The sequence below is a fragment of the Electrophorus electricus genome, chromosome 13 (genome assembly GCF_041902795.1).
Source record: "Electrophorus electricus isolate QZ-2024a chromosome 13, ASM4190279v1, whole genome shotgun sequence".
Taxonomy (NCBI): Eukaryota; Metazoa; Chordata; class Actinopteri; order Gymnotiformes; family Gymnotidae; genus Electrophorus; species Electrophorus electricus.
Genome location: NC_137509.1, coordinates 8290000 through 8307089, shown reverse-complemented (window position 1 = coordinate 8307089; position 17090 = coordinate 8290000). Strand labels below are relative to the sequence as shown.

The 17090-nt window shown below is 42.2% G+C and overlaps 4 non-coding genes and 1 pseudogene across 43 annotated transcripts in view; all 5 read left to right on the top strand.

The window, feature by feature from the left end:
* The window catches only part of tmem88b (transmembrane protein 88 b), a 139662-nt gene that overhangs the window by 55494 nt on the left and 67078 nt on the right, over positions 1-17090 (top strand). For 36 of the 40 annotated variants that reach the window (XR_014115787.1, XR_014115780.1, XR_014115779.1 and 33 more), the window contains 9 exons: positions 411-783; positions 1719-1825; positions 2414-2547; positions 5988-8475; positions 10744-10823; positions 11399-11500; positions 12617-12989; positions 13925-14031; positions 14620-14753. This is a non-coding gene — a transcript (transmembrane protein 88 b). The remainder of the gene's footprint in view (positions 1-410; positions 784-1718; positions 1826-2413; positions 2548-5987; positions 8476-10743; positions 10824-11398; positions 11501-12616; positions 12990-13924; positions 14032-14619; positions 14754-17090) is intronic. The other 4 variants (XR_014115796.1, XR_014115795.1, XR_014115792.1 and 1 more) reach the window with 4 other exon arrangements.
* LOC145646310 (U2 spliceosomal RNA) lies at positions 4492-4682 on the top strand. Its single transcript, XR_014116165.1, has one exon. It is a non-coding gene; the product is annotated as a U2 spliceosomal RNA (small nuclear RNA).
* On the top strand, positions 5575-5738 carry LOC145646305 (U1 spliceosomal RNA). Its single transcript, XR_014116159.1, has one exon. It is a non-coding gene; the product is annotated as a U1 spliceosomal RNA (small nuclear RNA).
* Positions 10540-10658, top strand: LOC145646316 (U2 spliceosomal RNA; annotated as a pseudogene).
* LOC118240309 (U2 spliceosomal RNA) lies at positions 16698-16888 on the top strand. The gene has a single exon (XR_004775344.1). It is a non-coding gene; the product is annotated as a U2 spliceosomal RNA (small nuclear RNA).

Sequence of the window (17090 nt, the reverse complement as noted above, 5' to 3'; positions counted from 1 at the left end):
TCACAAATGTAGGCATGGCATGGCCTACGTCACCGGGGAGGCCAATATGATTATATGTCTAAAGAGGTTTTGAAAATGGTTGCTTTAAAATTGAGCTTGAAGGGGTTGGTTCGCTGTGTTGACCTCACCGTCGTGAAGGGAGGTGTCTACCTGGGAAGAGCTTGAGGTTGCGTACGTTGTGAATTGAGTAGGCAGGGGCCTATGGGAAACTTGGTTCAAGATATTTGGCGTTCTGGGTTGTGACGGGAAATCTCCTTTGTATGCTCTGCCAAAGGTAGAACCATGAAGAAGTCAGTGGTTGAAATGAATTTTTACCACTGTTTCTTCCACTGCTCTGTTACCCACTCCTCCAACCGATGTGCATTCCCCAACATCCAACTCTCTGACTTCTCTGTCTCCTCTCTCTTCAGATGAAATTCTTCAACTCCTGACTTCCTGACTACATGTCCGCTGGATCCAATTCCTTGCGCTCTGTTCTAGACAATCGCAAAAGATCTGCTTCCTTTCGTCTCTGTCATCGTCAACAACTGCTTATCTTCTGGATACGTGCCTACTGCATTCAAAACCGCCAGGGTGGTACCGATTCTCTTGGTGATGTAATATCTGCTCATGGTTTCTCCTACCACTGCTATGCTGATGACGCTCAATTATTTCTTTCTTTTCCAACCTCTGACACGCAGGTCTCCAGACGTATCTCAGCACGCTTGACTGACATCGCGTCATGGATGACAGCCCACCACTTGAAGCTCAACCCCAGTAAAACCGAGCTTCTGTTCATCCCAGGTACTCCCAAGCCTTACCATGAGCTTGCTGTTTCCTTTGAGAACTCCCTGGGCATAACTTTGGACAACCAGTTGTCGTTGTCAACTCATGTTTCTAATCTAACCCGGTCTTGCAGAGTCCTCCTTTGTAACATACCAAGGATTCGACCGTTTCTCTCGCAGGAAGCTTGTGCAGTCTCTTGTGATCTCAAAGCTAGACTACTGCAACTCGCTACTTGCTGATCTTCCTCTAAGAGCCATCAAACCTCTACAATTTGTCCAGAATGCAGCAGCACGACTGGTCTTCAATCTTCCGACGTTCACACATGTTACTCCACAGCTGCGCTCCCTTCATTGGCTCCCTGTAGCTGCACGCATCAGATTTAATACCTTGATGCTTGCCTACAAAGCCAAAAATGGACCAGCCTCTTCATACATGAGGTCAACGGTCAAAGCCCGATCCGTACCTCAAGCACGGCTCGGCTTGAAATACCTTGCTTCAGGTCTCATGGACGACAAGCATCGAGACTCTTTTCCGTCCTGGCTCCGAGATGGTGGAATGAACTCCCAACTGCTGTCCAGACAGCAGAGTCCCTTGCAGTCTTCAAACGCGGACTGAAGACCCATCTATTTGCAGAATATCTAAAGGACAACTGACACTGCTCCCATATTGACTGACTAATTTAGTACTTATTGTAGGGTATGGTTTATGTTGTTTAACAAACTCTGGCACGTATTGTTTATAGCACCCATCATTGTTTAAAATAGACCTTATGTATTTTGTACTTCTAGGTGTCAGCATTCGTCCCTGTATTTCTACAGTATTCTAGTTCATTGGCATGTTTGATTCTAACCTACTGTACTGTACTAGGATGTATTCTATGAGTAAATGACAAAGCACTTTTGTAAGCCGCTCTGGATAAGAGCGTCTGCTAAATGCCGTAAATGTACTTCAAGGAGGACAGCTTCAAAACCCGTGTGAAGTTCGATCCTGGTTTTTCATCTCTCTTACTCCGTGCCTCGGCAGCTGTTACAACCGTGTGTGACTCGGCGGCTCACAGCCTGTAAGTATGCTTTACTGTTTGTGTTTTAGGATGTTTGAAGCAAACAAGGTGTGTGCTAGCTACAACGAGTGTTCCGGTGTCGAATTGTTGGCTGTAGCTAACCCGTAGACCCATTGCTCGAGATCGGGTAACGAGCCCAATTAATCTTAGCGTGTTGGAATGGTTTTGTTAATCGGCTGCAGGTTCAATTTTAGATTACGTTGCGCGGAAATATGGCGATATGGGGTTTTTTTTTTTACATCACTAAATGTTAAATAATGTTCACGTGAATGTGGATTTATATTTACATCGGTGCAATTGGTTTTATGATTACATGCTGTAGCTAGCTGGCTAATTAATGTCGCAGTCCCAGTTCACTGTTGCGGGACGGCGAAGAGCTTCGAAACCAGCATAAACTTAATGAATTCTAAGATGGAAGATTTTCTAAAACTAATGATTTCGCGAGTGCTGCTTGAAAATGTATTGCGCTTAAAAACAAAACAAAACAAAACATGGCAATACACAAGAGTTCGCCTGCAGATAAATCTGACAAATTATCAGTTGAAATCTTTAATCATTAACTCGGCATAATTCATTCTTGTTAAACAGCTGGATTTTACGTCGTTTTCGAGCGCAGACTGAAGGACAGGCGAGACGTGTAGGGGCGGAATCGTTCTGTGGGTTCAGCGAGCAGAACGTGGACGAGCTGACCAATCAGAGCAGGCAGTACCCGCACAGTACAGGTAAGTTACCGTCATTTGTTGCTGGTGCTTGTTTTCGTGTTTTTTTCCGTTCACTTTGTGGATTTGGAGGGGGTGTGAGGGGGGAGGGCGGCAATGCGCAAAACAATAGACCTCTGCTGCGCTGTAGCCAGATAAGATGTAGCGTACGCGTGTGAAGCTGTTTGGTGAAACTGGTGTTGTCGTCGATATATTTACTGGATGATTTGATCGCTAATACATTTGGACATCATGGAAAGGAAGAGGTTTACTTTAGATGAAGTAAACGTGGAGTTGTTTGCGTGCACATATGAGCTGGAAGCGGAGCGTGACGGTTCAGTAGCTTCGAACATGGACTACGATGTTTCCATTACAAATGTTTCCCGCTGGGAAATGGCTCGGCTTTCGTAAGTCTAAATGAACGTTTGTACATAAGAGAATGCGTACTATTTATTTACAGTATTTACAATGTGTTCTCCCCGGTATAACTTTTTATCCTATTAGCAGTGAAGCTACTATCGTGTATCCTTTTAGCAATGAAACTAATATTGTTTTTACTACGTTGTCAAACATCGTTGTGATGTTTTTGCGAAAGAAATCTTGGATGTATGGTGGCTGACGGCTTTTTGTGCAATCGGAGAGGTCCGGGGGCACTTTGGAGATGTCTATGACACCTAGCGGAAAATCCTTTTTTTTTTTTTTTAAATTTAGATGAGCTCACATGGAAGCTAAATAACGAGGAGGGGGAGGGGGGGCGAGGGCGGGGGCGCCTGGATTTGAATGACTGTCTTGGCCCAAGTGTCTAATTCAATTTGAATGACGAATGATCATTGTGCTATATGTATAGTTTCAGATAGCTAGTGTTATAGTGTAGAAGTATAAATCGCTTAAATTGGAGGTGCACACAGAGGTTAAACTGGTCGGTGTTGCTTTTTATAAATGTGATATGTTGATGTGAGGGGATATGCACAGAACACGATTGCACCCACCCCCAAATTATGTGAAGACTAGCACTTAAGCTTTCAAGTGCTAGTGGAGCGGTAGTTTTGTACGAGAGAAACTTGTTGACCTAGCAAACGTTCATGTGCTAGTTTTGTAAAGGGAAGAACTCGTTAATGGGTGTTGTAGTTTATTAGCTTGCTAGTATATATCGGTTTTGGCCCGTTTCCCCCAGTGTTTGGAAGTCATACACTCTCTTAAAAATGATGGTTATTCAAGTATTCCTTTTATCTGGAACATGGCCGTACGCTAGGTTGACAAGTTCCTCCTGGAACCAGACTACCGCCGCACTTGCACTTGTTATTACGTACTGTATACACTTCGGTGCTAAAAAACCCAACAATGTCACATGAAGCTGATGGTGCGGTCTGAAAGTGTGGTGCTGCAGGTCTAGAGGTTTCTAATTTCTAGATGTTTAATTTACAATGAGTGTCTGAGCCGTTCACTTATATGGGAATAGGCGGGGTTCGGTTATCCCGCATCCAGCCAATAGAGGGCGCCAGAGACACGGTGGCTTCGCTGTCGTCCAGCCCACGTGTGTGTGTGTGTACTGTCTATGGTCTAACCACGAGAGGGATACGGAAGCGCATTTAAACCTTTGATGCCGCTGATATTTATTATTTTATCAGTGAACAGACTTTCGTGCTTCAGTGGTGTTAAGTCGAAATCCAGAACAGGTATTTGGTGTCTAAACTATTAATAAAGGAGAGGTAGCAGAGGCAAGACTTGATCTAGACTACTTGTATTTGATTGGTCGGCGAGCAACCATATTTAATGTTATGAAAGACTTGAGTTTTCAGGTCCCCGGACTACGTGTAGCACGACGTTTCTCGGGCAATTCGTAATGGAACCTGAATAGTAGTATAGGTTCCTAGTGTTTTTGTGAAAATCCGTGATGCGTAGTTTTATCGCCGTAAGGGTCATTCTCGATGCCTTGAATGGCTACCCTGGGTTTGGTAGGCGGCTGGTATCGCTTCTCGGCCTTTTGGCTAAGATCAAGTGTAGTATCTGTTCTTATCAGTTTAATATCTGATACGTCCCCTACCCGGGGACCATATATTAAATTGATTTTTGGAACAGGGAGATGGAATAGGGGCTTGCTCCGTCCACTCCACGCATCGACCCGGTATTGCAGTACCTCCGGGAACGGTGCACCTCCTCCCTCCTTTGCTCTGTGGGAAAATAAGAAAACAGTTGTTTGATTTTTTTTTTAAACTTTTTAATTATTTATTATTATTATTATTATTATTATTATTATTTTTTTTTTTTTACATTTTTCTATTGTGTGTGTTTGCGCGCGCGCGCGCATCCTGTTCAGGGCAGTCTCTTCTCTTTGGAAGAATCTTCTGTGTGTCGGCTAGACGTTTCTGTGGAGGGATAAGCTCCGTGTGTATTGTTTAACAACTGCAAGTGATCGCCCGTTGCAGTATATGAAGAGAAATGTTCCCTTTAAAAGCGTAGCGCAGCGTAGTGTGCCCAGTATAAAATCTTGAGTGATCTCGCCTCTTTTTTCGGCCGTTGATTGCGAACAGATACCACCCTGTAGCAGACAACGCTCTGGAGGACAAATGACGAGAGTTTTGCTCATCTCGCTAAAACGAAAGTCGTCAATGGCACGACGCGCGTTTCTGTTCCTTTCAATGCTTGGTAATTTTCTCAACAATTCTGTGTGGATTTTGAATCACCAAGCTAGCGAAAGCACCATTTCTCTATACGGCGCAGCAATACGTTAGTCCAGCATGTTCGCCCGTTGTGAATTTCGCTCACGTGAAGAGTTTGCTCCACACACGAAAATAGAAACAACGTCCACGCGTCCTCATGGCTCATTACGTATTCGGAAGCAGTGCATCATGGGAAGCCTCTTCTCCGTTTCGTTTAAATCGACGAGATAACAGCCCATAAATGTTCTTTTCAAACAATACGTCGTTCTTCTGTAGGTATGTATTCAGTTTGCTTTTAGATTGTGTTTAGTTGCGTATTGAGCGGGGATCCTACCATCTGAGTGAATACTAAGTCTTTTGATCATGTGTTCGCCGTGTGGACGGGGAATTCATACTTACCTGGCAGGGGAGATACCATGATCAAGAAGGTGGTTCACCCAGGGCGAGGCTCAGCCATTGCACTCCGGTTGTGCTGACCCCTGCGAATTCCCCAAATGTGGGAATCTCGACTGCATAATTTCTGGTAGTGGGGGACTGCGTTCGCGCTCTCCCCTGATTTACTTGGGTTCAAAAATAGTTGTGTGTGTTTACGTCTTGTTGTGGGTCTCGATGCAGCGGTGCACCCTTGCTGAGTGTGTTTGCTTTGCGTATTAAACCCTTATTTTCTAGAAGCTAGTCTCTTATCTTTTTATTGCTTTAAATCACAAGTGACACAGGAACAAAATGCTTTTCATGCACGTTAGGTTTCTTGTTCACGAAAACAATTTCACACAGTATAACATGTTTACTGTACCCCTCTCATAGGCTGCTGACGCTTGGTTAGCCTTTTGACTAAGATCAGGTCTACGGAAGCTCAAATTGCTGTCACTGCTACAAGATGAGGAGCTTGTCATTGACTATAGGGAGCAATACGGCAAGTGGAGAACAGATGCATGTTCAGACTGCAAAGAAACACTACACAGGAATTTTCACCTGGTCAGTAGGGGGTTTGATTTCAGTAAATACATGTTAAAAATGAAATGGTGTGTGGGGGTGTTGTAGTCACATAAACCAATTCACTTTAATCAATTTGCCGCTAAGACCCCAGTTTACTATCAGCGACCTTACACAACATGACGGTCTTACAATGAAACACGGTTTGTGCTGTCGTAGCAATGGCAGTAAAACATGTATAAAAATGGCATCTCTATTCTTTTTTTCTTTTTTTTCTGTTTCTGTCTTGAATACAGAAATGTGTAAATGCCGTTTGTAGTTTTTCAATGGTGCTGTTAATTTATTGTATTAATTTATCTTCAAAACTAGACAAGCCTAGATATATCATATTGGCCATGCCACTTGAATTTAGTGAAGATATAAATGTATATTAATGGATATATGAACATTTTTCTAAAGCATTAAGAATTTTATAAAATGCGTGTTTCTAATGGTTCGAAATATACAGGTTTTAAGAGATTTTTTTCAATTTTAGTTACTGTGACTGAGAATCTTTGTGTTTTGTCATGCTATTTCCATTGGAAGAGAATCTATTATCATGAAAAAAGCATTTTAGGATCGCACAAGGTCTTTTCCATGAATGTTTTCTTGATTTTTGTGAGAAAACAATTAGTCATGAATTTGTTTAGTGAATCGTGTTTTACCTCTCCTTTTTTTGCTTAATATACAGATTTATTCTCTTGATTTTTTTTTTGATTATTTTTATACTTTTTTTTTTTTTTTTTTAAGGTTTTCCATTATTCTTGTTGCTCTGTAAGTTTTTTTTTTTTAAAGGAGAGATTCAAGAGTAAATTGTCCCTTAAACTCCCAACTTGGGCTATATGTTAATTCTTTAATAACTATAGCTCCATTTTGTATAAGAGCAAAAAGCCACTTTTGTAACTGAAATTAGCAGCAAAATGAAATGTAAGCGCTTCTTATTGCTGCATTTTTGACCCCGTTTACCCTGCCCTTTACCTTGTATTGTAGGGGGGAAATAAATTCAGAGCTGTTTTTTACATTTAAGAATTGACACATTTAGTGGCGCTTGATTTTGTTTTAAACATTGTCTGTGGGAGAAAACAGTTGCAATGACGACCGAGGCATAATCTTGGTTATACAGAATTTATCTGCGGTTGGTTGTCATAAACCAAAAATTGAGAAGTTTTTGTTTGTTTGTTTTGTTCACATCAAACTGTAAATACTGTGGCATTTTACTGGAATGAGGATAAGTGTGAATCGAATTTCCCATTCGATTGATAAACTGTAATTTCTTTTTAATTTCTAGTCTTAAGCTTGAATCAATTATTTCACATATAATGAAAATGTTGGTTACAATTATGATATAGAAGGTGCTGAGTTCTCTTTGAACTACTCTTTCATTTCTAAAGAAAAATCTATTTTTCCTGTTGCAATATATCATTTCTTCTTTTTGTGGTCATTTATTTAAAATCTGCACTGTTTTAGTGAGTTCACACAGAAAGCAAACGGAGCCAGACATGTCTTAAACACTTTGTGAATTTGTGTGGCATTACTATGACCATTAATATTAAATGCTTTTGATAAACATGGAGTGTAACTGACCTATTAAATGAAGGATATGGTGCTTTGCTTTGCTTGTAGTCACCTGGATAAAAATGATTATTTGAAGACACTTGATCAACTCAAATGAGGCATACCTCTCTTTAAAAAGAACCACGGGAAGCCCAGCCCTATACTGAGTTTGGAAATCAAACTCATCCCTACCTTCCATCATCTTTCCCTGTCAATTTGTAAAATATATGCAGATTCTGGAAGCTAGACGTGCATCAGCATCTGATAATGCTGTGGCTTCTGACTACCTGTTTCACAACACATTTAGAAGCCTTTAAATGTTAAGAACAAGAGGAACCTGAACCCTTTCCCAAAATTCAAGCTGCCAAAATGAATACAAAACAATTTTAAGGACAAAGAAAGAAATGAAGAAGAAAAATATAAATGGCTCAGGGATTCATTTTGAAGCTACGTTTTACCTAGGTTTTGAAGGATGTGTTTTTAGTACTGAGTAAGTTGACTATTTCAGATAGAAAGCCTAAAATAAAATCATGCCCGCAGTTTTAGTCAACCAGGAAGCCTCTAGCTCTCTAATCTCTCACTTGTCTAGGACGTGATGCCAAATCTGCTTGATAATCGCACGTATGAGGAATTAGTCTTTAGAAATGATGCACTTAGTAGTTGCCAAACGTAGAACCGAACTGCAGATCCTCTTGCCGTGACGCGGATTTACTTTGCAGGCCTAAATTTAAGACCCGCTCTGAACCAGACGCACGTATAATGTGAGGTAAGCATTTTTCTTGGAAAATAACATGCTATGTAAATATAGTATATAATAATATTAGGGAAATGGGGAGAAGTGCTGTTCAAAGCAGAATCATCATTTGTGTAACGGTACGTTTTTGTAGAGAGAAACTACTCTCAGTAATAGTGCGCGTCACAAGTTTTTTCACCGTAAGCCTAAAATCGCCCTTTTGAACAAACGCGTTAGAATTGTTTAATTTCTTTCGGAATAAAACAATCTTTTGGCGTGATCTGACTGTTTAAAAGCAGTGCTAAGTTCGAAGTATGGAAATTGCTTTTGCTTGTAACGGCAGTCGATAGGTGCGTGTTTAAAGTAACATTTGCAGCGGTTTACCGAGGCCACAGGCCAATGACTGCTAGACGTTCTTTTGCGTGACTGTTGATGAGACGACAATCAGCTAAAATATCTTGGTCGTTTAATAAACTGCTTGCCACGAATAGAGGCTAGTGGCAGATATGAAAACATTAAACGCAATAGCGCACGTGTCCTTTTGTTTTCTTCCTGAGAAACTGTGCTCTATCTCGGCCTTTTGGTCATATGTGATTTGAAAATGTAGGCCTAGTTTTAAACCAATGTATGGCGTATGTTGCCCAAGTACGTGCGTCTGTATAGACGTTGGCTGCAATATGACATAGTGTATGATGAAAACATTTTGAGATACCAATTAAAGACGAAAGGTAGTCAGCCGCCTAGTCCGCTATTTGGAGACGAGAAATAAGGTCCACGATTATGTTCAGCATATTCAGAAGCTTCCTCCATGAAGCTGGTACTTATGTAAAGCACATAAATAAGGCTCGTCGATCTTTTGTGTTTCTGCTAACTTGTGTCTCACAAGATCGTTGGGCTGGTTTTGAGTTGGCGCCAAGCTAATGCAGAGAAAGATGTGACAGATGCAATAAATTCGGTCCAAAGTCTAATAAATAATTTTTGATTGGCTTTGAGGCAGTGGTGGCTCAGTGATTAAGGCATTTGTCTAGCAATCAAAAGGTTGCTGGTTCAACTTGGGCACCTGAGCCGAGACCCTTAACCTAGTAGCTCAAGCTGTACTCGTTTGTAATTATAAGTTGCTTTGGATAAACGCGTTAGCTAAATGTAAATAAACGGGTCGTGTGACATCATTCACGCCCAATGACTTTCCACGGACAAAGTGACCTAGCTAGAATTTTAAACCAGGAATTACCATAAGAGAAAGTCAACTGTTTTTGTTTTTTGTTTTTCCTCTGCCGATAGTTAACGGCAGACGCGTGAGTGTGAATGGGGGTCTAAGCCCTCCAGGAGCATAGCAAAAATGAAAAGGAACAAGCCATCCATTAACACCCCGCTTACATGTCGAATTGTTTTAATGCAGAAGTCGTTTTTAGTTTGCTTATTTGTTCATCAGTCGTCAGGGGGCCATTGCTGGTCACTAGCATGTCAGTTGCACTTAATTTAGGATAATTGTGACAGACATCCAGATCATGTGTTTTCTTTGTCCCCTTTGAATCTGGAGGAATGATGGCACGGTTGAAAAAGATAGAATGAATGAGAAGTACGATTTAAACTAAAGAACACCCAACGAGGCTTTGTGATAAGGTTAGAGTTCACTAAAACTAACAGCACTAGAAAGGGAAGCAACATTTTAGAAATATCTGATACAAATGATGTGAGGCACAACCAATTTAAAAAAGACAGTTTATGTGTTAAACATGTATATTAGGATGGCTGTGGACCAGATCTAGGGCTTCAGTCTGAAAAGACAGGCAAAGTTTGCCTTCACATTCAATCATATTCAATCTATTCTCTTCTTGAAGGACGTACTGCCTTGTTTATATAGTTGGTACTCTAGTATTTCTCCCTGCGTGTGGCTGTCTTTTGCTTTCAAGCCAGCAGAGGTTACTGTGGAGACTAGCAGGTAAAAAAAAAAAATAATAAAAATTGGGCAATTTAAATTCTGATTCGAGGGTGTGGTTTCCTCATCAGTACCATTAGCATTAGCATGTCTGCATATAACATAGGTATTGTTTGATGATTTTTCTGCAGAGGTTTGCTATTTGTAATTCCGGTCCCCTACCTGGAGACCATATATTAAATAGATTTTTGGAACAGGGAGATGGAATAGGGGCTTGTTCCATCCACTCCACACACAGACCCAGTATCGCAGCACCTCTGTGAACAGTGTACCTCCCATCATCAAAGATTCTTAGCTCATATTTATATGGCAAGCTTCTTGTTTTAATTCTGTGTGTTGTGTTCACTTTTAAAATTCTTTAGGAGTACAGATGTCATCAGGCCCACTAGCTCTGTGACTGTGAAGCCCGTAGAGCTCCCGCTTTACCTGGACGATGGTGAAGGTAGGGCTGGGTGATGAGGGAGTATGCAGGGAGCTAAGAATTCCTGATTGTGGGGGAAGAGATGAAGGGAGGATGGCAGAATTGGTCCTGGTCAAGTGTTATTTTAATGTTGTTTTGAAGGGAGCTATTGGCAGGAACGAGGCTGTCCTCTGGGGTCAGAAGTCTGCTGAGAGCAGAGAGGGTGACAGGGGTGTTGATGGGTCATAGAGCAGGGACTCCAACAGAGGTGTGAATGGGGGCAGGTTGGGTGGAGACCTAGTCTCACCGTCTGAGCACACAGTGGTGGGGGTTGTGTCAAACCTGTTGAAACATTAGATTAAGTTCAGATGCAAATGCCTGATCTCCTTGTACTCTACAGACTGTCAAGCTTTTCATCCCATTCAACACATCTGCTGTGTTGTTCGGACCCGTTTTCTATGCTTTTTTTCACGTTGACGTAAAAAATGGTCCAAAAGGTTATGCCCTCTCGTTGCACGGTTAACATACTGTTTAAAGTTGGTGAGGACAGGAGAAAAGGAGACATGACTGAAATAAACACAGATCAATAAGAGGGCGTTGGAATGTTTTCTCTGAAGTCCCGCGATGACCGAGTGAAAGATGTCGCTAGCGCTCTTCGACACAGCCCACGGAGGGACGTAAACAACTACAGCAGTGGAGTAGGAGAACTCCCACGCTAGGTACGCTCCCTGTACATCCACTGGTTGTTCAGTAAGGCAGACGGTTCATCCACCTTGTTCGCAAAGTGAAACGTGTAAATCTTTTCATGATTTTATCACTGCATACAGAAGACTGTGTAAGTGAATTTCCCTGTTTCCAGCTTGGTGTTGCTAGGATCACCAAGCATAATGTTTTGCAATTTTGACTTTGGACCATTTCCTCCCCAGGAGAAAGTTTAATATGGACCTGAAATGAGGGGATTGGATCACGTGGTTCTATAGTATTCGTGACTCCACCAATCCAAGTTATGCAAAATCCCACCTACAATCCATTTTTAAATTGAGTTACAGATTTTGCGTACTCAAGAGCAAATGAAATGCTTGCTTATTGAGTATGCCTCAGTGCAGGCCTGGGGACCTAGGCCACATAGTTACAGCGATCGCCTTTGCCGTGTACTGCCGAAGTGTAAAACATTGGAAATCTACTACTTAATCTGGTTTTAAAAATTGGGTAAATATTTCACAGGTTCCTTTTTACATTAAATGTATTGCTCCATGAGTGTCCTTCAACACAGACCCGAGAGGTGAGTGTGTCAGGCAGGAGCAGAGTCGAACACAAGTTCATACAAAAAAAAAAAAAAAGATAAAATAAAACTTCTTTGTCTTTTATATCACATCTGTGTGAACAGAGAATCTGTTATGAGTTTCCCCCAAGTTATGAAATGCTTCACAAATGTAGGCATGGCATGGCCTACGTCACCGGGGAGGCCAATATGATTATATGTCTAAAGAGGTTTTGAAAATGGTTGCTTTAAAATTGAGCTTGAAGGGGTTGGTTCGCTGTGTTGACCTCACCGTCGTGAAGGGAGGTGTCTACCTGGGAAGAGCTTGAGGTTGCGTACGTTGTGAATTGAGTAGGCAGGGGCCTATGGGAAACTTGGTTCAAGATATTTGGCGTTCTGGGTTGTGACGGGAAATCTCCTTTGTATGCTCTGCCAAAGGTAGAACCATGAAGAAGTCAGTGGTTGAAATGAATTTTTACCACTGTTTCTTCCACTGCTCTGTTACCCACTCCTCCAACCGATGTGCATTCCCCAACATCCAACTCTCTGACTTCTCTGTCTCCTCTCTCTTCAGATGAAATTCTTCAACTCCTGACTTCCTGACTACATGTCCGCTGGATCCAATTCCTTGCGCTCTGTTCTAGACAATCGCAAAAGATCTGCTTCCTTTCGTCTCTGTCATCGTCAACAACTGCTTATCTTCTGGATACGTGCCTACTGCATTCAAAACCGCCAGGGTGGTACCGATTCTCTTGGTGATGTAATATCTGCTCATGGTTTCTCCTACCACTGCTATGCTGATGACGCTCAATTATTTCTTTCTTTTCCAACCTCTGACACGCAGGTCTCCAGACGTATCTCAGCACGCTTGACTGACATCGCGTCATGGATGACAGCCCACCACTTGAAGCTCAACCCCAGTAAAACCGAGCTTCTGTTCATCCCAGGTACTCCCAAGCCTTACCATGAGCTTGCTGTTTCCTTTGAGAACTCCCTGGGCATAACTTTGGACAACCAGTTGTCGTTGTCAACTCATGTTTCTAATCTAACCCGGTCTTGCAGAGTCCTCCTTTGTAACATACCAAGGATTCGACCGTTTCTCTCGCAGGAAGCTTGTGCAGTCTCTTGTGATCTCAAAGCTAGACTACTGCAACTCGCTACTTGCTGATCTTCCTCTAAGAGCCATCAAACCTCTACAATTTGTCCAGAATGCAGCAGCACGACTGGTCTTCAATCTTCCGACGTTCACACATGTTACTCCACAGCTGCGCTCCCTTCATTGGCTCCCTGTAGCTGCACGCATCAGATTTAATACCTTGATGCTTGCCTACAAAGCCAAAAATGGACCAGCCTCTTCATACATGAGGTCAACGGTCAAAGCCCGATCCGTACCTCAAGCACGGCTCGGCTTGAAATACCTTGCTTCAGGTCTCATGGACGACAAGCATCGAGACTCTTTTCCGTCCTGGCTCCGAGATGGTGGAATGAACTCCCAACTGCTGTCCAGACAGCAGAGTCCCTTGCAGTCTTCAAACGCGGACTGAAGACCCATCTATTTGCAGAATATCTAAAGGACAACTGACACTGCTCCCATATTGACTGACTAATTTAGTACTTATTGTAGGGTATGGTTTATGTTGTTTAACAAACTCTGGCACGTATTGTTTATAGCACCCATCATTGTTTAAAATAGACCTTATGTATTTTGTACTTCTAGGTGTCAGCATTCGTCCCTGTATTTCTACAGTATTCTAGTTCATTGGCATGTTTGATTCTAACCTACTGTACTGTACTAGGATGTATTCTATGAGTAAATGACAAAGCACTTTTGTAAGCCGCTCTGGATAAGAGCGTCTGCTAAATGCCGTAAATGTACTTCAAGGAGGACAGCTTCAAAACCCGTGTGAAGTTCGATCCTGGTTTTTCATCTCTCTTACTCCGTGCCTCGGCAGCTGTTACAACCGTGTGTGACTCGGCGGCTCACAGCCTGTAAGTATGCTTTACTGTTTGTGTTTTAGGATGTTTGAAGCAAACAAGGTGTGTGCTAGCTACAACGAGTGTTCCGGTGTCGAATTGTTGGCTGTAGCTAACCCGTAGACCCATTGCTCGAGATCGGGTAACGAGCCCAATTAATCTTAGCGTGTTGGAATGGTTTTGTTAATCGGCTGCAGGTTCAATTTTAGATTACGTTGCGCGGAAATATGGCGATATGGGGTTTTTTTTTTTACATCACTAAATGTTAAATAATGTTCACGTGAATGTGGATTTATATTTACATCGGTGCAATTGGTTTTATGATTACATGCTGTAGCTAGCTGGCTAATTAATGTCGCAGTCCCAGTTCACTGTTGCGGGACGGCGAAGAGCTTCGAAACCAGCATAAACTTAATGAATTCTAAGATGGAAGATTTTCTAAAACTAATGATTTCGCGAGTGCTGCTTGAAAATGTATTGCGCTTAAAAACAAAACAAAACAAAACATGGCAATACACAAGAGTTCGCCTGCAGATAAATCTGACAAATTATCAGTTGAAATCTTTAATCATTAACTCGGCATAATTCATTCTTGTTAAACAGCTGGATTTTACGTCGTTTTCGAGCGCAGACTGAAGGACAGGCGAGACGTGTAGGGGCGGAATCGTTCTGTGGGTTCAGCGAGCAGAACGTGGACGAGCTGACCAATCAGAGCAGGCAGTACCCGCACAGTACAGGTAAGTTACCGTCATTTGTTGCTGGTGCTTGTTTTCGTGTTTTTTTCCGTTCACTTTGTGGATTTGGAGGGGGTGTGAGGGGGGAGGGCGGCAATGCGCAAAACAATAGACCTCTGCTGCGCTGTAGCCAGATAAGATGTAGCGTACGCGTGTGAAGCTGTTTGGTGAAACTGGTGTTGTCGTCGATATATTTACTGGATGATTTGATCGCTAATACATTTGGACATCATGGAAAGGAAGAGGTTTACTTTAGATGAAGTAAACGTGGAGTTGTTTGCGTGCACATATGAGCTGGAAGCGGAGCGTGACGGTTCAGTAGCTTCGAACATGGACTACGATGTTTCCATTACAAATGTTTCCCGCTGGGAAATGGCTCGGCTTTCGTAAGTCTAAATGAACGTTTGTACATAAGAGAATGCGTACTATTTATTTACAGTATTTACAATGTGTTCTCCCCGGTATAACTTTTTATCCTATTAGCAGTGAAGCTACTATCGTGTATCCTTTTAGCAATGAAACTAATATTGTTTTTACTACGTTGTCAAACATCGTTGTGATGTTTTTGCGAAAGAAATCTTGGATGTATGGTGGCTGACGGCTTTTTGTGCAATCGGAGAGGTCCGGGGGCACTTTGGAGATGTCTATGACACCTAGCGGAAAATCCTTTTTTTTTTTTTTTAAATTTAGATGAGCTCACATGGAAGCTAAATAACGAGGAGGGGGAGGGGGGGCGAGGGCGGGGGCGCCTGGATTTGAATGACTGTCTTGGCCCAAGTGTCTAATTCAATTTGAATGACGAATGATCATTGTGCTATATGTATAGTTTCAGATAGCTAGTGTTATAGTGTAGAAGTATAAATCGCTTAAATTGGAGGTGCACACAGAGGTTAAACTGGTCGGTGTTGCTTTTTATAAATGTGATATGTTGATGTGAGGGGATATGCACAGAACACGATTGCACCCACCCCCAAATTATGTGAAGACTAGCACTTAAGCTTTCAAGTGCTAGTGGAGCGGTAGTTTTGTACGAGAGAAACTTGTTGACCTAGCAAACGTTCATGTGCTAGTTTTGTAAAGGGAAGAACTCGTTAATGGGTGTTGTAGTTTATTAGCTTGCTAGTATATATCGGTTTTGGCCCGTTTCCCCCAGTGTTTGGAAGTCATACACTCTCTTAAAAATGATGGTTATTCAAGTATTCCTTTTATCTGGAACATGGCCGTACGCTAGGTTGACAAGTTCCTCCTGGAACCAGACTACCGCCGCACTTGCACTTGTTATTACGTACTGTATACACTTCGGTGCTAAAAAACCCAACAATGTCACATGAAGCTGATGGTGCGGTCTGAAAGTGTGGTGCTGCAGGTCTAGAGGTTTCTAATTTCTAGATGTTTAATTTACAATGAGTGTCTGAGCCGTTCACTTATATGGGAATAGGCGGGGTTCGGTTATCCCGCATCCAGCCAATAGAGGGCGCCAGAGACACGGTGGCTTCGCTGTCGTCCAGCCCACGTGTGTGTGTGTGTACTGTCTATGGTCTAACCACGAGAGGGATACGGAAGCGCATTTAAACCTTTGATGCCGCTGATATTTATTATTTTATCAGTGAACAGACTTTCGTGCTTCAGTGGTGTTAAGTCGAAATCCAGAACAGGTATTTGGTGTCTAAACTATTAATAAAGGAGAGGTAGCAGAGGCAAGACTTGATCTAGACTACTTGTATTTGATTGGTCGGCGAGCAACCATATTTAATGTTATGAAAGACTTGAGTTTTCAGGTCCCCGGACTACGTGTAGCACGACGTTTCTCGGGCAATTCGTAATGGAACCTGAATAGTAGTATAGGTTCCTAGTGTTTTTGTGAAAATCCGTGATGCGTAGTTTTATCGCCGTAAGGGTCATTCTCGATGCCTTGAATGGCTACCCTGGGTTTGGTAGGCGGCTGGTATCGCTTCTCGGCCTTTTGGCTAAGATCAAGTGTAGTATCTGTTCTTATCAGTTTAATATCTGATACGTCCCCTACCCGGGGACCATATATTAAATTGATTTTTGGAACAGGGAGATGGAATAGGGGCTTGCTCCGTCCACTCCACGCATCGACCCGGTATTGCAGTACCTCCGGGAACGGTGCACCTCCTCCCTCCTTTGCTCTGTGGGAAAATAAGAAAACAGTTGTTTGATTTTTTTTTTAAACTTTTTAATTATTTATTATTATTATTATTATTATTATTATTATTTTTTTTTTTTTACATTTTTCTATTGTGTGTGTTTGCGCGCGCGCGCGCATCCTGTTCAGGGCAGTCTCTTCTCTTTGGAAGAATCTTCTGTGTGTCGGCTAGA